At 41.8% G+C, this 18670-nt stretch overlaps 1 protein-coding gene across 1 annotated transcript in view; it reads right to left on the bottom strand.

Annotated features, from left to right (window-relative positions):
* LOC129731391 (pseudouridylate synthase RPUSD2-like) overlaps window positions 1-18670 on the bottom strand; it is a 503699-nt gene that overhangs the window by 470575 nt on the left and 14454 nt on the right. The window lies entirely within an intron of this gene.

Raw genomic sequence — 18670 nt, 5'->3', positions numbered from 1 at the left:
CTGCACAGAAACGAAACTCTGCCGCTTTGGGCAGCAAAGTTAACCCTTTCATTTGACATATAGATGGCACCAGAGAGATGCAACGTGTTACAGGCGACCCCATAAAAGTGTGACCGGACTTTTTTGTCACCGTGTGTAAAGATTGAATGTGTAGTTCAAAATTTATGTAAGGAAACATGTTCTGGAGACTGTTTAATCTCACTCACTTTTCTCAGAAATGGCTGAACCAGTTTCCACGGAATTAGTGTCAAATTAAAGGTCTAGCTGCCTCATAACACCCCACTGAATTTACCTGTAATCGGACAGTAACTTCGTCTGTATATCAAAATGTGAAAATCACTAAGCCTCATTATCTCATAAACTACACTGACTTTGCCAAAGCATTCGACAAGGTGCCACATACTTTAGCTGTCGAAAAGTTCAAGCGGATAGGACTTCCAGAGGAGCGGGGTTGGTAACATCTTCACCAACCACGTTCGAAGCCTGGGTTCGAATCCCACCGCCGACATAGGTGTCGATGGTTGTGAGGTGGCGTGATACACTCACAACCACCCAAACTGGTCTAGATTCAATTCTAGCCGATACCGGGAGATTTTATGAGGTGAAAAATCTCTGGGATCACGCCTTCCATCGCATGAGGAAGTAAAGCCGTTGGCGCCGGTCCGTTAATCAACGGGTCGTGAGTTAGGGTCCTGGGTGGAGTCGCCTCTTGGGCGTCGGTGATTGGCACAACAGTGGCGAAACTAGACCGACGGAAAATAATCTAGAATAAAAAAAAATGACTTCCAGAATGGCAGACACAATGGGTTTCGTCTTACCTTACCGGACGTAGTTCTTCGGTGAAGGTAGGTGAAACGTATTCTATACTTTTTGAGATTTTTCCAGAAGTACCTCAAGGCAGTATTCTGGGCCCGCTGTTGTTCATACTGTTTATAAACGATCTCTGTACGAAGCTGAAATCTCCAAAATTATTGCACGCTGATGACCTCAAGTTTTACCGTGGAGTCACAACGGAGGCTGACTGTTGTGCGCTTCAAATGGATATCGACATGCTTCTGGAATGTTGTGGCTTGAACGGAATGGAAGCCAATGTGACCAAATGTTGCGTGATCTCATTTAGCCGCTTGCGTGCACCGATTGCCTTCGATTACAAAATGGAGTCAACGAGCTTGACCGGCACGACCACAGTAAAAGATTTAGGAGTGCTTGTCGATAGCAAATTAAGATTTATGAAGCACATTTCTGCAGTCAGGGCTAAAGCATACTCCCTATTGGATTTTTTGAAGCGAAATTCGAAACTCTTCGACAATATTTACACGCTAAAGATACTGTATTGCTCGTTCGTGCGCAGTGTTCTGGAATATGCGGTGCAAGTGTGGGCCGTATCATGCAATACACATCAACCGGTTAGAACGAAGTCAGAAACACTTTTCCGATATGCTCTTCGATCTCTAAACTGGAGGGACAGAACAAACCTACCATCGTATGAAAGCCGTTGTATGTTGATTGATTTGCCCACATTGTCGAGTAGACGAGTTTTCCTACAACGTATGCTAATATTTACTGTGCTAACAGATCGAATAGATTGCGCGGACAGTCTTGGAAAATTGCGATTCAACACACCCCTTCGAATGCTACGTCAACCTGAGTTTTCCCGTCGACCAAATCACCGCACTCTCTAAGGAATTAATAACCCATTGGATGTCTGTTGTAATTATTTCAATGATGTGATAAACATGTTTGATTTAGTGTGTCGAAATATCTATTTAGACTAAGAATTAGTACATAAGTTAATTTGTCTGTATGATGTTTTATGTCGAAGAAGATATAAATAATAATCATAATAATCGAGATCTATTTCGATTGTTACGATTGTTACGAATTTATGGTGTTTCGGCTTGCAGTCTTTTCTTAAAAATCAAAACAGAAGTTTGTCTACTGTCCTACGTTTCGGCTGAGTGTATTTAGCCTTCTTCCGGGAATTATAGGTTCCTAACTGTCGTCATTCACTGTAACATTTCTACGAGTACGTGTATGTTTAACTGAACTGTGAGCTAAATTTGGATAAAGTTTTTGTCCTTAGTCTCATCGATCTATTGAACCACTTTTAGCTAAATTTGGAATCAATCTCAACTGTGGTCTTTTCTATCATTTAGCAGCATTCTCTAACCATTAGGCTGAATTTGGGTTATCTTCTTTTTGGCCTTTAGAATTACTTACTTTATTATTTAAACCTAATTTCATTTGAATTTCTGGTTTCAACTGTCTTTTAACTATAATTTCCCTTTTTTTGGTAATTTAGAACTTTTTTTTTTGTTTAGAAAAGGTTTGAACCGGCTCGTGAAAATTTAGAATTATTTTCACTATCGATTATTGTTACCATCGATGCAGTTTTAGATTTTATTTGTTTTTTTCCTTAACGTGTTTTTATTTTCGAGAATATTTTTAATTAAACTTTTTCTGGATTTTAGGGATGTTATCAGCATAAACTTTTGTATTTCCTTTTCCTTTAAAAGATGTTTTATAGTTTTTGATTTGAATTTAGAATAAATTTTTGATAGTAGCTTTTGGCATTTTCCCGATTCTATTTTATTTAGGCTTTCCTATTGTCTTGAGAACATGTTGAACTGAAGTTGGGGTAATATTTTTTCTAAAACAGTTTCAACCTGTTTGCTTCTTGGAGCGTTTGGTAATTTTCACATCTTTTCTAACTTATAGAAAAGTTTTTATCTTTCCAGCCTTTGCGGAAGCTTCCAGCCATATTGAACGAACTGTTGAATCATTTTTGTTTCTGATTTTCTATTTGTTTTCTTCAAAAAAAATTTCTTTAATTTACAAATTTTTTGAAAATTAGTTCTGGTTTTGACCGTTCCATGGTTTCAGGAATTTTGAGCGCAGTTTCGGCTATTTATTGTTTGGGCTCCATTTTTGTTTTGCTCGAAATTATTTTAGAGTAGATTCTGGAGTCTATATGTGTTTTTTTTTGCGTTTAGTAGTGTTACCAGTCATTCAAAGCATAATACGTGAATATATTTCTTTGGTTCCTTCTAGGATTTGGATTTCATTGCTGGTTTAAGGAGCAGTTTTTTTTGTATCGATTGATATGATTTAGAATCAATTTCTTCTTTCCCCTTTTCTGATCTTTTGATGTAACGACGATTTTTTGGTTCACGTGAAATGTGGACGGCCCGTTTGTACTTTGCTGTCTAACAAGTCTGGCCTTGAAGGTCTCGATTGCTTAGAGAGTAGCGTGCAAACGTTAAGCAACACAGTACTATGTCACTTGCTATCATCCACTGGTTACTACTACTCAACATTTTTTACATAAAACAGAGCAGCGTGAAAAAAATTCCAACCGATTGAAAAGTCGTTAATTTGACACATTTTCAGATTTTCGTTTCACACTCGTAAAATTCTATAGGACGAAGAAGCACGTCTAAGTCTTCAGTTGAAATAAATTGTATTTCCGAAAACTTATAAGCACCGGGCAGTTCATCTGTGAATAAACGCGACTGGTAATTGCAAGCCATCAAAAACTGAACGACAACAACAACGTATGTTTATCGTGTTTGACTATGTGAGTCAATTAGATGAGCCGGTATGCGAACAAAAACAGTTTTATCATCGTTCGCTAGTGATGTGTGAAGCAATTCGAATCCACCGAATCTCGTTAGCTATTCTGCACCAGCTCGAAACATGACGTTCCATAATCATCGATAATGCATATCATGTTTGGTCAATTCAAACTACAAACACAGGCGACAGTTTATCGCTTTGTCAGAGTGAGAAAGAGAGAGAGAGAGCCCTTCAAAGTGCAGCCCGGTCAACAAACAGAGGCACGCGCGAGGGGATCGATCATTTGACCACACTGTACAGCTTATGTTCGGTTGACCGCACAACTACAGTACTCAACCCATCAGCTGGTGATTGCAATCGTGATTGGTCAATATAGTGGCGAATGTCGCAGCGCACAGTCGGGTCTAGCAGGGCTTGATGTTGCCGGAAAAACAGAGGTTTGTTTTCACTCCTGAAATTGAATTAATAATGTGATTGAGCTATGCATCGTCCCATAGTCGTAACCATTGGTACCGACACGGTAGCGTTTGTAGGGGGCCGGCGAGGGTTTCAATGAGTTTTTTCATTAAGGATGAAGTCAGCATCTTTTTGACGCCTTGGTTTAGCTGGGTATGACATTAGCTTGTCTTTCTACGCCAGAACGATCAATCAACGCTAGTATTTAAAGACGTGTAATGCGTGTCAATGAGAAAGCCGGTCCCCAAGTCTGGTGGCCACCACCACGGGTAAGCGGGGAAAATGAATTTTTCTGCTTGTTTTGCCAACAACCACCGGGGACGGGGATTAAAAATGCGGCGTAAGTGTGTTTCTTTCGGGACGGACAGCGTGCCGTGGTAGATTTACAGGTGGGTAAGGTTCTCTGCAGAGGTAGAGTCTGATGGATGCTACAGTCACTTCCCATTGTAAATGAAGCAACAAAATTTTTCCGCGTTTTAATTTCATCACTTCTCTTAGTCAACGCTGAAATATGAAGTTGTATGAAATTAATGATCTCCGGCAGCCATGTGTGAACAGAAGCATATAGCGGAGAGGAGAACAAACGCCCCGTCCTTCGTTATCGCGAAGAAATATTTTCAGTTCTTAGGTCGGCGTGGATCGTTTCGCTTACGGTTCTAATTAATTAAACACCTAGTGCACAAATCGAGCAAATCATGCGACATCCCCCTTGCTACGGTAACAGTCGCTATTTACTTTATTACCTCATTAGCAAAATGTTAATAAAGCGGGTTACTTCCTTGGCATTTTTGTTTTTGAGGCAGTTAAGGTTTAATTGACAGACGTGGTTATTACCGGTTTGCAGTTAATAAAGTCCCAGTAAATTGAAAAATTTGTTCGGTTTCGTTTGATGATTTCGAATTGCAGCTTGCGGTTTGAATGTGAGTTGAGATAATGTCGGTCTGACAGTTTTCTAATTGGATGTATTTATCAAACAGAGAGATTTTATGAGGGACTTTTTCAACTTTTTCACTACTTCACTTAATGCTTAATTTTGATTCTTATAGCAAATTGGTTGGATTATGCAAAATTGCACTGCAATTTGAAGAGATGTTGCGGTTCGGAAGATACGATTAAACTCAGGACAAGCTTCATGCAGAAATCTCACTTCACTATTTGTAAAAATAATAGCTTGAAAATTCAACAACAGCAACAACAATGTCTAATTCTACGACGGCTTTACCGTAACAATTCTACTTGAATGCTTGAATAAGCAAATAAAGTAACATTATTCGTTGTTGAAAAACGATTAGTTTTCCCTATTATGACCCTAATTAAACGGACTCCAATTCTATGACAAGTGTAATTACTACTCAAGCAATAAATAGAACCTTCAAACAATCAATTTACCTCCCATTGTAGTCTGGGTACCGCAAAACAATGCTTCTAATGGTCGTTCCACTGCAGGAAAGTGGATGCAGTCAAAAGATTAAACACCTCTACTTAACCACACAATCAAGCGTACCTTCGGGTGCGGCCCCAGAACGGACAAGCGTAACAATCAACACTCGGCAGAGAAGGTCGACGCCGTCGCTGCACAAAGCGCAACACCTGTCAAAGGGGGTGGAGGGAGCTGGCTTTTCGCAGCTTGCGTCGTTGTTGACGCCGCGGCCCCGGCGTTCAGTCACACATATTCTATCAATTACAGTAAACCCAATGGTTGCCCTTTTATTCGGCAATTAAATCCGCATTGTTACACAAATCGTTTTCATATGCTCGAATATATGCACAATGTTTCACAGCGCAGCACATAGCCGGCATCGGAGTGCATAATTACATCACGTCTCCGGTTAACCGAGTCCAGAGAGGGCACCAGTTCTGGGCACCCTTTTATGATTTTACTACTAGCGCGGCACGCAACCTCACGGTTGCATGTCCACCGGCGTAGTTTGATGCCGCGTGAAGTGCATCGATGCAGAAAGATTCGGCGTCGGTATTGAATTGATTGCACCGTTCGAGTCATTCGGGTAGATGGCGGTGGAGCACGTCGCGACGGTGTAGAGGTCTGTCTCGAACGGTGATAATTATGTTCTTGGGTCTATTCGCTAAACTCTAAGTGCTAGGAGGTTCATAACTGAATACCTCCTGCATGTAATAGTGCTTTTTATCTCGATCGACTGTTGTACTGCGTGTTTAACAGATGCTCAGAGAGTTAATATTTGTTTAATTGCAATTATTTAGGATGGCTGTAATTACTTTTTATCTTGTTTTAACATCTAACACAAGGTTAGCAATAAGCCGAATTTCGCAAAATATCGGAACGTTATTCTTTTGAAGAAATACGAGGGTACCTTTACTTTTATGACGACAGATCGTAGAATACGCCTTCACAAAACTTGGTATTGGGTTGCTTCTTTCCTGTCTTTCCTGTCCAGTTACACTTGCTTAAGTTTCATATTTTTTAATCTTTTACAACTTTCCTGAATAAATCATCCCTCTATCTCTTAACACAAAAAAGTTAGTTTGTTTTATTTTTAGTATAGTAAACTTTTTATAATTTTTAACGATTTACGATTATGTGGGTCATTCATACAAACAATGGTTTCGAAGACACTATTAAGCTAAGATGAAGGTGAAAGGCAATAGCGCCATTCACTTTTTGCCTTATTGGGCCACTGTGCGATGAAGCGTGAGAGACTTTGTGACAATGGTGCCACTCTTCTACACACCCGCCGTCCGCATACCACCTTACAAGGCTATGTTGAACAACCGGTTCGAGAGCCCATCTCCTTGCTCTGAATCATCCAACATAAGAAAGCGTCCAAAAAATCGCTCGCTGTCCTCTGAAACCGTCAGGGAAACTATGTTCATCTGTTACAACGCGTTGCGTTCCACTGAATCGTACGCCACCTTGAAGTCTACAAAAAGATTACGTGTTGTGTTCTTGAAACTTGTCTAGCATCTGTCTCAAGGCAAACATCTGATCAGTTTGAGACCGTTCTGCTCCAAAGGCGCACTGGTTTACACCAACAAAAGCTTCCTGCAGCGGCTTCAGGTTATCAGGATCAGGATTTTATATGCGAAATTGAGAGAGCTTTTGGCTCGACAGTTGCTACAGTCGAGTCTGTGTCCCTTCTTATAGATGGGGCATATGAGTCGTTTCAACCAATCCGTTGGTAGTTTTTCCTCAGACCATACAATCAGAATGATCTGGTGAATTGCACTATTCAGCCGCTTGCTCCCCCTTTGAAAACTTCGGCCGGGAAACCACTCTTCCCAGCGGCATTGTGATTCGTCAGCTCTATGGAATTCATTCACCGCGACAAAGGAGGGCAGATCAACTTCGAAGTGCTGTTTCCAACGTCTGGCCACTTGCGATTTGTCGGTAATCAGGTTCCATTCACTGGGATTACACATGACAGGAACTGATACGTTCGGTTCTTGATTCCGCTAATCGTTTTATAGAAGCTTCTCGCGTCGGTCGTGCCTTCCAAGCCATTCTCCACCTTATCAACGATTGATGCTATTAACATATCAGCCCTGTTCTTTTCTTTCGTCTCTTTTAGACGTTCAGCATCGAGGTTCTCACTGTGTTTCCGAGTGTACTCTGAAGCAACTCCTTCCGCAGATAGTCTTTGAACGTTCAGACGTATCTTCCTCGACGATCTCGATTTCAATACGTTGGGTAAGCGGGCACAATTATTACCTACCACAAGATAGTAATCTAAATCGACTATTGATTTTGATTTCCCACCACCATCTATTTCACATGGTGGTGGGAAATCTGCTATCAGACACCTGAGAAGACGACTCAGGAAGTGGGGTTGAGTTTGCTAGACCCGATCCACTAAAACCCCATTCTCCAGCCTGAGTATTGGAACTACCGAGTAATCCGGTTTTTGTGCTTGATGCATCCTCTTTGCAGATTTGGCTAACTACCAGAAGACAAGAAGTTAGCTTTCCCCGACACTTCGATGGTCATTCCGTCGATTAGTGCCTTGTAGTGCTCGGACTATTCGGGAAGCAATCACGGTGACCGCTCTCCAAGTGGCCTCAGCGTTGCAAAGCGAGCGAGAAGCAAAATCTTTCTCCTCCTTTCTGCTTGAGAACCAGACATATGCTACGCTTTTCAAGTCTTTTGCCCACACGCTTCCGAGATACTCTTTCTTCTTCATGTTCCCACCTGAGTAGCGGCTGTTGCTGCACCCGCACACAAAAACTCTTTTGTCTTGCAACTCAGCGACTGTGAAAGTGACGCGAGTTCCTGCTTGCGAGTAGGAGTACTCGACTAAAATTGCTCGATTTGGAGTGCTTAAAAAACGTGCTCGAAAACGAAAATGCTTTCTTCATCTGCCCGGTTTTGCTCCGTGCACCAACAGTCAAGCTTGGGGAAGAATCTGTAAAGTATCGCATACTGTACCGTGTAGGGTGTCGGACTGCTTTGGTCAGCTTTTTACTGCAGTCTAATGCAAAACAAGCCGAATCAAATCACTACCGAGTTCTTTACCATACTTGAAAAAAAAATTTTTTTTGTATCTCCGCAACCATCGCAATCCATCTTGTCTTCGGCTGGTTGTGCTCGCGAATAGGGAAGCACACGCGAGTAAAAAAGTAGGCGCGCGTGTGTGCATATGATCTCGGGAACGAATGCGAGCTACGAATACAGCGAGAAAGTACGAGAAACAGCCTGAATGGAGAATTCTCCAGTGTGTGATGTCGGTATAGACCGTTCCGATAATTATAAATACACTTACGATCAACCGTCATTTCAAATAACGTCATTTTTTCTAACATTTAGTGCGAAATTTTGAAAATGCGTGGCCTTTCTCCCGAGCAAAGAAAGCGAATTGTGCACAAATGTGGCACCGTGAGTGGTCTTTCTATAAGAAAATTAGCCAGAGAAGAAGGTATAAGTGTCGGAGCAGTTCAAACCGCATTGCGGAAGTATTGTGAAGAGTGCACATTTACTGATGCCCCAAGATGTGGTAGAAAACCCGGGCCTGTTGATCCCACAATGGACAAAAAGGTTAAGGAATACTACAAGCGGCATCCTTCAGTTTCAGTACGAGATGTGGCGAGAAAGCTTGGAACCTCGGCGAGTAACGTTATGCGTGCCAAGGGAAGAATGGGTCTGCAGACCCGTCGGAAGCAGAAGCAGCCAAAACGAAATCCAAAACAAGCTGAATCTGTGAAACCGAGAGCTCGGAAGCTTTATGACAAACTTCTGACCAAAACAATGGGGTGTGTTATCATGGATGACGAAACCTACATAAAACTGGACTATAAGACTCTGCCAGGACCGCAATTTTATACATCACCGAAGGGAAAGGATGTCCCTGGACCAGTGAAAGCCATTCACACCGAAAAATTCGGCAAGAAGGTAATGGTTTGGCAGGCCATTTGTGAATGTGGGAAAATATCTCGTCCATTCATTACGAATGACACAATGAATGGTAAAATTTACGTGGAAGAGTGTTTGCAGAAAAGGTTGTTACCCATGGTTAAGCAGCATAACAATCCTCCAATCTTTTGGCCCGATCTTGCTTCCTGCCATCACTCTAAGGATGCACTAGGGTGGTATAAAACAAATAATGTCACATGTGTCCCAAAGAAGATGAATCCTCCAAACTGCCCTGAAATTCGCCCTATTGAAACTTTTTGGGCTTTGAACAAGGCAAAGCTGAGGAAATATGTCAAACCAGCGGACAATGTTGAAAAATTTAAAAAAGATTGGCTTAAAGTGGTAAAAATGGTCGGAGAACACACTGTGCAAAAGCTTATGAGTAGTGTTAAGAGAAAAGTTAGCGAACTCGCGTATCCTACGAAACATAATCCCAACTTGAATTGGAACTGGAAAGAAAACACTTATTATCTATATTTCAGAATAAAATGACCCGAAAAATCCTGTATTTTTTGTTTTATTTAAGAACGAAGATGTATTTATAATTTTCGGAACAGTCTATAGTCAGGATTCCTCCACATCTGAGCACTCGGGGTACCACGGCGAGTCTGTTTGGCCAATCCCTCTGCCACCTTACTGTCGAGGATGACTGTTCGGTGTTCCGTATACCCCTTATGTCACGCCCATCATAGCATTTTGCGTCTTCTTTGACGATGACGATAGGCACCATGCCAGCACAGAACAGATATGCAACCTCGAACAAAACTCTGCAGCAAATCGGTGCCCGAGCTTTCGCATTCATTTTTGCTGTTCCATCCTACATTGATTTTACAGTGCATCATTCGAACAGTTCGCTCCAATAGTTTGAACATGCACCAAAAAACTATTTTTTTTGGCTTCAATGACCAGGCAAAAAGATGATCTTGAATAGTTGAATCTATCAAAATCAAGTTAAGACAGGACCGCATTCAAGAGATTTTTAAAGCGGAAATTCAGTAACAATACACAATCAACGTCAATAGAACAAATTAAACTAAAAACCTTTCAACCATTCAAACATTGTTTAACGAAATTTTTTGGATCGTACACCTCGCGACTGTTGAAACTATTTTTTGAACCTGTTAGTTGATTTACTTGAATATTTTCATTGGACTTGGAAACTAAATTTCTCGACCAACGACAATATTTTTTTCTCGAACCGTTTTTTATACCTAACATTGCAAGTAATGCATATCAGACGCGCAATACTCAGCACTGCTTACGACATTAGGTACAATGTAAAACAAATGATTGTCGTTAGTCAAAATACTCTGTTTTCAACTTGGGCAACAATGAAATTCATTAAAAATATATCTAAATAGAAACCGTTGCACGTATGCGAGTGGTACTGTACGATTATCATGAAAAGGCACCCTCGCTATACCAGTACCAGGAAGAACAAAGGATTCTCTCGGCGAAAAGGCGGCGAGAGCTCATACAGTCCTTTTATTGAATGAATGGAATATAAGCGTAGTAAAATTTCGAGTGTAAAATGCGTCCTCTCCACCGCTAGATGTCGATACTCAAAATAAAGAGATTTTGTCTCATTTTTGGTTCTTCAGCTGAACAGATGTGATGCCAGCCAACATGCATATTGCTTGCATTACACCCTGCGATACGACTTCGCAACTTTCAGGCTCATGAACCTGTAGGTACTTTCCAGTTTACCTCTGTAACAGGTAGCACCTAACGCCTTAGACGATGTATGGAGCACCAGCCATACCTGAGTATGGATGTAGTCACGCTGGCAAGTAATTTGCGCTTCCTGTCGTATACCGCTGAACTACCCATATGTGATAGGTGAGCTTGTCATCGACCATCACACCTAATCATATAAAAGACCGCATTGAAACTGTAGTGCATCCACCGGCAATGATTTTCACCTCTTGCTCCCATTTGCGGTTGTTTATCACAATGACCTCCGTCTTGTGGTGTGTTAGCTCCAGCTTCATGGAGCTCATCAAGTCTTCTACGATTTTTATTGAAAGTAGAGATTCCAACGCGCCTCTTTGATGGCCTCGCCATAGAATTCCTAGAGTTTCAACACACCATGATACATAGCATTCTATAGCACCGGGCCCAGATTGAAACCTTGCGGTACTCCTGCGGTGACTGGGACGCATTTTCGACTCTCGTGCGTGTTTTAAACAAGTAGTTCCAGGAAGTTCAGGAAGTAGTTTTCCAGGATCTTATACAGCAACGACGGCACATAAGACTCCGTAGCGCAAGGCAATAGTCATAACTAGCGCCATTAAACGTGTTTTTCATGTCGAGCATGACGATTGCGCAATAGCGAATGCCCCTCTTTTAACGCTGGGGAGCTATCTCGGCTGTCTTAGTGACAGAGAGAATATTATCAACCGTAGACATACCTTTGCGGAAACTGGTTGCTTAATAGACAATTTTCACCTTCCGTGAATCTCACAAGTCTTCGACAACCCGGAGCCAGGGACTTGGATCGTGACGTGGAAATAGCTCCACGCTAACATCGCTGGTGACTGTTCGGCCCATTACCCCTGTAGGTGTTACCCTACAGATTCGTGTTGGCACTAGCGCATAGTCTGTCAAAGGAGGCTCTTTTGCTCGTTTCAATTGCGCTCTTGAGCGTAGCTTTCACAGATGCGAATGCGGTACGGCGCTCCTCTCTTTGCATATCGGTACGCACACGCTGTAGTCTCCACCTCTCTCAGAGGAACTGTACTAGAATACTACGTCAACTTTGGCAATTACACACAACACCTGTCTGTCGTTCATAGGCTGCCTTACCAGATTTGTCCGATGCCCAGTTACTGCTTCCGGGTGGGATGCGGTACATGGCCGATACGATGGCAATATCAGACTGCGACTCGTGGGTCGAGTAGGCCCAGTTGACGAACCAGCCTCTGGGCTTAGCTCCATCAACCGTCTCTAAGTGCTCGCGTAAGCCGTGTCTCCCGGATGGTTAGCACGTCCGTTAACACGCATTTTTGTTGCTGCTTTCGCACGCTTTTCCGCATCTTTGACCCTCGTCAAGGTTTCAGCGAACTGCACTTTTGCATTGTTGATGCAGATACGTAGCAACAGAAGACGTCTGTTTCCAGATGTGCTTACGAATGTTCTGCGTGCATAATAGGTATGAAAGATGGCCATTTCCTTGAACGCAGCGAAATTTGCTAACCTCAAGCCGTTGCCGTAGACTTTTCCTACCAATAATGGGAACTAGACTTTTCCTACCAATAATGGGAACTAGACTTTTCCTACCAATAATAGGAAAAGAATTCCTATCGTCCAAATTGTACGTCTATATCAGTGATACAATATCACCGACAACAATCTTCGTGTTGTGGGCACTCTCCATACGTTTTCTCAAGGAGCTCGTAGAACTTTCAATAATCTTGAGTCCTTATATTCCAAGTGACAAGTTTGCAACTGCTGTTTTCTTTCGTTTGGTCTATTTTCAACTATTGATAGCGTTTTTCATTAAGATTTAAACTCACAGTCCAAAGTTATCGACGATAGGAAGCTCAATGCGGAAAAAAACTGTACACTTCCGTTGAGAAGTTTTGCAATCTTTCCTCCTGACTTCGTCAGAAAGGAAAATCGCAAAACTCCTAAAATTTACAAAATCGACTATAAATACCATACTCAAGCGTTTCCGGAAGACCCTTATGTTGGTTCGGGCAAAACAAATCAGTCATAAGTCATAAGGGCAAAACAAATCAGTCATAAGTGATTCGAGCAGTCTACACCAATCCAGGGAACTTCGAACACGATTTGGTAAAAATGTTCATGAAGTTCAACAGAATTCCATAGCCTACAGCTCAGCGTACTTATATACTAACTTCTAAAATAATCTTCACTAAAATCAGTTAAGTTTGTTTCCTTTTTAATATGATTTTATACACACCCTCCGAGTTGAGAATTTGATGGAAAAAGGAGGTTCACATTCAATCACCTACTTGAGAAAAACCTGTGAAATGCAACTGAAACTTTTAATACAGATTCTAGCTACCTAATTTGACTTTGAAACACATGCATATCGGTCCAGTTTCTACTAAACATTTCTAGCTCAAAACGCTGAATGAAAAACAACTACTTCTGTCTCGATACCAAGTTCCATTTTTCACTGAACGTTTTTCTACTGTAAGAGTTTTTTTTTTTTTGAATGCATATTCGACGCCAAAGAACTTAAGCATTAAACTCTTCTCGCTGAATTCTACAATACCTCGATGACTTCCACTTAGCAAGTCCCTTCTAAAATTAGACTGGTCAGAGGGACACCTAGTTGTAACTTCTCCAGGTAATTATAATTGGCGATACTTGACAAGAGAAACAAAGGTTCGGTGTAGTAGATCAGAAAGCATAGGCACGGATAAATAATAAGCATGCCAGTTGGTCGGCGTGCAGCCAAACCGAACCAAGCGCCAAAAACATTGTTTCGAGTAATCGGCGTTCAAAGTTGAGCCACCCCGTATGCTTTCTGCAAACTACTGCAGTGAATATTTGTTATAATATCGTTGTGGATTGTTCAAACGATTTGGTTTTTTTCATGAAAGATAGAGTATTAATTGTCAATGGTGTCAAAAACTCAAAAATGGCAAAAAAGTGATATTGTTAGTGGTGCTTATCACGGGAATCACATCACGGTGAAATATATCTCACTATGAGACCTATTCACGATTCCACCTCAAAGGAAGTGAAAAAAATTACCTCGGTGAAGTGAGATTGACAGTGAAGTGAAGTTTAGAATAGGACAAGGGGCCATCCACATTCCACGTGGAATGAGAATGATTCCCAGCTCAAAAATTTTTAAGTCTCAGAATGTCGATTTTTTCCGTTTTTTTTAGATAATACCAGATCTTGGCGTTTTCTGCATTTCTAAGACTTTTGGCAGCAAAAAAAAATTTTTTTTCGGTATAGAAAATTTCATGAGCTACTGCGCTTTTATTTCATCGGTCAAAAAGTTAAAACTTTGACCGCTTTGAGGCACGGATCGTTACTGAAAAATAAATCAAATATTGATTATTAGATCACAAATCTATCAATTTTCAAAACTTTTTTTTTCACAACATTTATTTGACACGGCACAATACAAATTAATGTTTTACGGAGCCAATTTAATCTAATGCCTTATGGTCTAAAATATCTTATAAGCTAAAGACAAATTTTTTATCCTCGCTGCCGACTACGAGCTGATACTAAATCTAATACTAAAACTAACATGGTTTTTTTTTTATCCGAGATTCGTTTCGCTGTTAAAAAAACCAAGGTTTGGTGGAAACCTTGGGGATGATGCTGTGTAGCCACCTCCCCAGTTCTCCCTTATCCCACGAGGCCTGCCAGTTGACAAGTGTATTCTGACGTGAAAATTTTAAAAATTCATTGTAGGCAATAGGTCTGTTGTAAATATCACCGTTTGTTGCACCCAGCTTAGCCAAAGTGTCCGCTTTCTCATTGCCCGGAATGGAACAATGAGAAGGGACCCACACTAAGGTAATCTGAGAAGATTTTTCGGATAAAGCACTCAGATGTTCCCGTATTTTCCCCAGGAAATACGGAGAGTGCCTTACATCCTTCATCGATCGGAGAGCCTCAATAGAACTGAGACTGTCCGTAAAGATGAAGTAATGGTCCGCGGGCATTTTTTCAATAATCTTTGAGGTATACTGAATTGCAGCCAATTCTGCGACGTAAACAGAAGTAGGATTATCGAGCTTGTAGGAGGAGGTAAAATAACTGCTGAAGATACCGAAGCCAGTGGACCCGTTGAGAAGTGATCCATCAGTATAAAACGCATTATCGCAGTTGATGTTTTTAAATTTGTTATAAAATATTTTAGGGATCTGCTGCACGCGTAAATGATCCGGGATTCCACGAGTTTCTTCCATCATGGATGTATCGAAAAACACAATAGGAACAGAAGTATCTAACAAGTTGACACGATTGGAGGTGTATGAGGAAGGATTTATACTTTGAGACATGTGATTGAAATACACAGTCATGAAACGGGTTTGAGAATTAAGTTCAACTAGCCTATCGAAATTTTCAATTACCAAGGGGTTCAAAACCTCACATTTGATGAGAATACGAGTAGTCAGATCCCAAAAGCGGTCTTTTAATGGGAGAACGCCCGCCAAAACTTCCAAACTCATCGTATGGGTCGAATGCATGCAACCTAAGGCAATACGCAAACAACGATACTGCAATCGTTCCAGCTTGATTAAATGGGTGTTTGCAGCGGAGCGGAAGCAGAAACACCCGTACTCAAGCACCGACAATATCATTGTTTGGTAAAGCCTTATGAGGTCTCCTGGGTGGGCGCCCCACCATGATCCAGTAATTGTCCGGAGAAAATTCACTCTTTGTTGACATTTTTTCATCAAATACCGAACATGACATCCCCAGGTACCTTTCGAATCGAACCAGACATCAAGATATTTAGATACCAAATGCTGAGAAATCGTTTCACCCATTAACTGTAAGTGGAGCTGAGCAGGCTCGCGCTTCCTAGAAAAAACTACTATCTCAGTCTTCTCCGGAAAGAATTCGATACCTAGCTGTAAAGCCCAAGCAGACAAATTGTCCAAGGTATCTTGCAATGGTCCTTGCAAATCGGCAGCTTTGGTTCCTGTAACAGAAACCACGCTGTCGTCTGCAAGTTGTCTTATCGTGCATAAATTTGCCAAACATGCGTCAATGTCATTCACATAAAAATTGTAAAGAAGGGGGCTTAAGCATGAGCCCTGGGGAAGACCCATGTAGCTAATACGAAGAGTTGCCAAATCGCCTTGCGTAAAATGCATATGCTTTTAGGACAACAAATTATGCAAAAAATTGTTTAAAATTGGTGATAATCCTTGTCGGTGAAGTTTGCCCGAAAGAATGTCAATAGAAACGGAATCAAAAGCCCCCTTAATGTCCAAGAACACAGATGCCATTTGTTCTTTGCGAGCATACGCCAGCTGAATATCTGTTGAAAGCAACGCAAGACAATCATTCGTTCCTTTGGCACGGCGGAAGCCAAATTGAGTATCTGATAGTAGATCATTTGATTCGACCCAATGGTCTAAACGACGGAGTATCATTTTCTCCATCAATTTCCGGATACAGGATAGCATTGCAATCGGCCTATAAGAGTTGTGATCAGAAGCTGGGTTTCCCGGTTTTTGGATGGCGATCACCTTCACTTGCCTCCAAACCTGCGGTACAATATTTTGCTCCAGGAACTTATTGAACAAGTTCAACAAGCGCCTCTTGGCAGTGCCGGGTAGATTCTTCAACAAGTTGAATTTGATTCTATCTAACCCAGGCGCGTTATTGTTACAGGACAGGAGGGCAACTGAAAATTCTGCCATCGTAGATGGTGATTCTATCGCGTCGTGGCCCGGAGACGTATCGCGAACAATGTTTTGCACAGGAACAGAGTCCGGACATACTTTCCTGGCAAAGTCAAATATCCACCGACTTGAAGACTCCTCGCTTTCGTTGACCATTATACGATTTCGCATTCTTCGGGCTGTGTTCCAAAGAGTGCTCATCGATGTCTCCTTCGACGTTTCGTTTACGAACCGACGCCAATATCCGCGTTTCTTTGCTCGGACCAAGCTTTTAAACTTGGTTTCAAGCTCCAAATACCGCTTAAAGTAGGCGGGTTCACGTTTCACCCGAAAGAAGGCCTTAAACGCGTCGGATTTTTCCGTGTAGACATCGGAGCACTCTTTGTCCCACCACGGAGTGGGAGGCCGTTCTTTGATAGTCACGCCGGGATATTCCTTCGTTTGGGCTTGCAACGCGGCGTCGAGAATCAAGCCCGCGAGGAGGTTGCATTCTTCAAGTGGTGGGTGATGTTGAATCGACTCGACAGCTTCTGATATCATTTCCTCGTATAATTTCCAATCGATATTCCGTGTGAGGTCATACCATTATCAGCGTGCGAGTTGAACCATTATCAATTGAAATTTGAATAGGCAAATGATCGCTACCGTGGGGATCAAGGACTACCTTCCATATGCAATCCAACCGTAGCGATGTTGAACATAAAGATAAATCTAAAGCACTGGGGCGCGCTGGAGGTTTCGGAACGCGAGTCATATCCCCGTTGTTTAATATTGTCATGTCGAAGTCGTCGCAGAGGTTATAGATCAAAGAGGAACGGTTATCATTAGAAGGGGAACCCCAAGCCACGCCGTGAGAGTTAAAATCTCCCAAAATCAAACGTGGTGAGGGAAAAAATTCTATTAAATCAAAGAGCAGCCGTTGCCCAACCTGTGCTCTGGGAGGAATATATATTGAGGCAATACAAAGCTCTTTTTTTTTTATTCTCGCTTATTTTTCGTCGGTCTAGTCCGCCACTATTGTGGCCAATCACCGACGACCAGAGATTTTTAGCCTCAGAAAATCTTCCGGTGTCGGCTAGGATTGAATCTAGACCAGTTGGGTTGGTTGTGAGTGGATCACGCCACCTCACAACCATCGACACCTATGTCGGCGGTGGGATTCGAACCCAGGCGTCGAGCGTGGACAAAGCTCCTTACCTTGTATTGTCATTTGACATGCGACAGCTTCGACGCCTGGGACCGAGGGGAGGTTAATATGATAGAAAGAATAGCACTTCTTAATCCCTAGAAGTACTCCTCCGTAAGGGGTGTTTCGGTCAAGGCGAATTATATTCAAATCATGGAAGTTGAGATCTACATTAGAAGTGAGCCAAGTTTCACAGAGGGAAAATGCATCGCATTTATGCTTATTAATCAACACTTTAAATGAATCAATTTTGGGGATGATACTTCTACAATTCCACTGTAAAATAGAGATAGAATCCTTCATCTCAGCCGATGAATTAGCCATCGAAGGATACGATCGCTGCAAGGAGGGGCCATTTAGCAGTCAACTGCGTCAAAAACGTTTTAACTGTTGGTAGAAATGCCAGCAGAAGACTTTTAAGAGGATCAGTTATGTTGAAATTTTCAAAAATCCAGTCCACAATATCTGAAAACTTCAGCAGTCCAGATTCTGGCTGAATCTTGGACGAAAAAGAAGGAACAGTTGGGTTTTTTGATGTTCCTGAAGGACCGGAAACTCCTTATTGAATTCAATCTTGCCAATCCCGGAGGAGTTTGCTTCGGATTTTCTACAACACTTTTTTGTTTCTTAGTATCAGTCACTTCAGATGGAGACCTTCTCTGTCCCTTCCTAGGAAGTCTAGGAGAAGAGAGGTTTTTTCTCTTTCTAGACTTCCCG

Source organism: Wyeomyia smithii, chromosome 3, assembly GCF_029784165.1.
Source record: "Wyeomyia smithii strain HCP4-BCI-WySm-NY-G18 chromosome 3, ASM2978416v1, whole genome shotgun sequence".
In the NCBI taxonomy this organism is placed as follows: Eukaryota; Metazoa; Arthropoda; class Insecta; order Diptera; family Culicidae; genus Wyeomyia; species Wyeomyia smithii.
The sequence above is the reverse complement of the archived record's forward strand: the minus strand, read 5'-3'. Positions and strand labels throughout refer to the sequence as shown.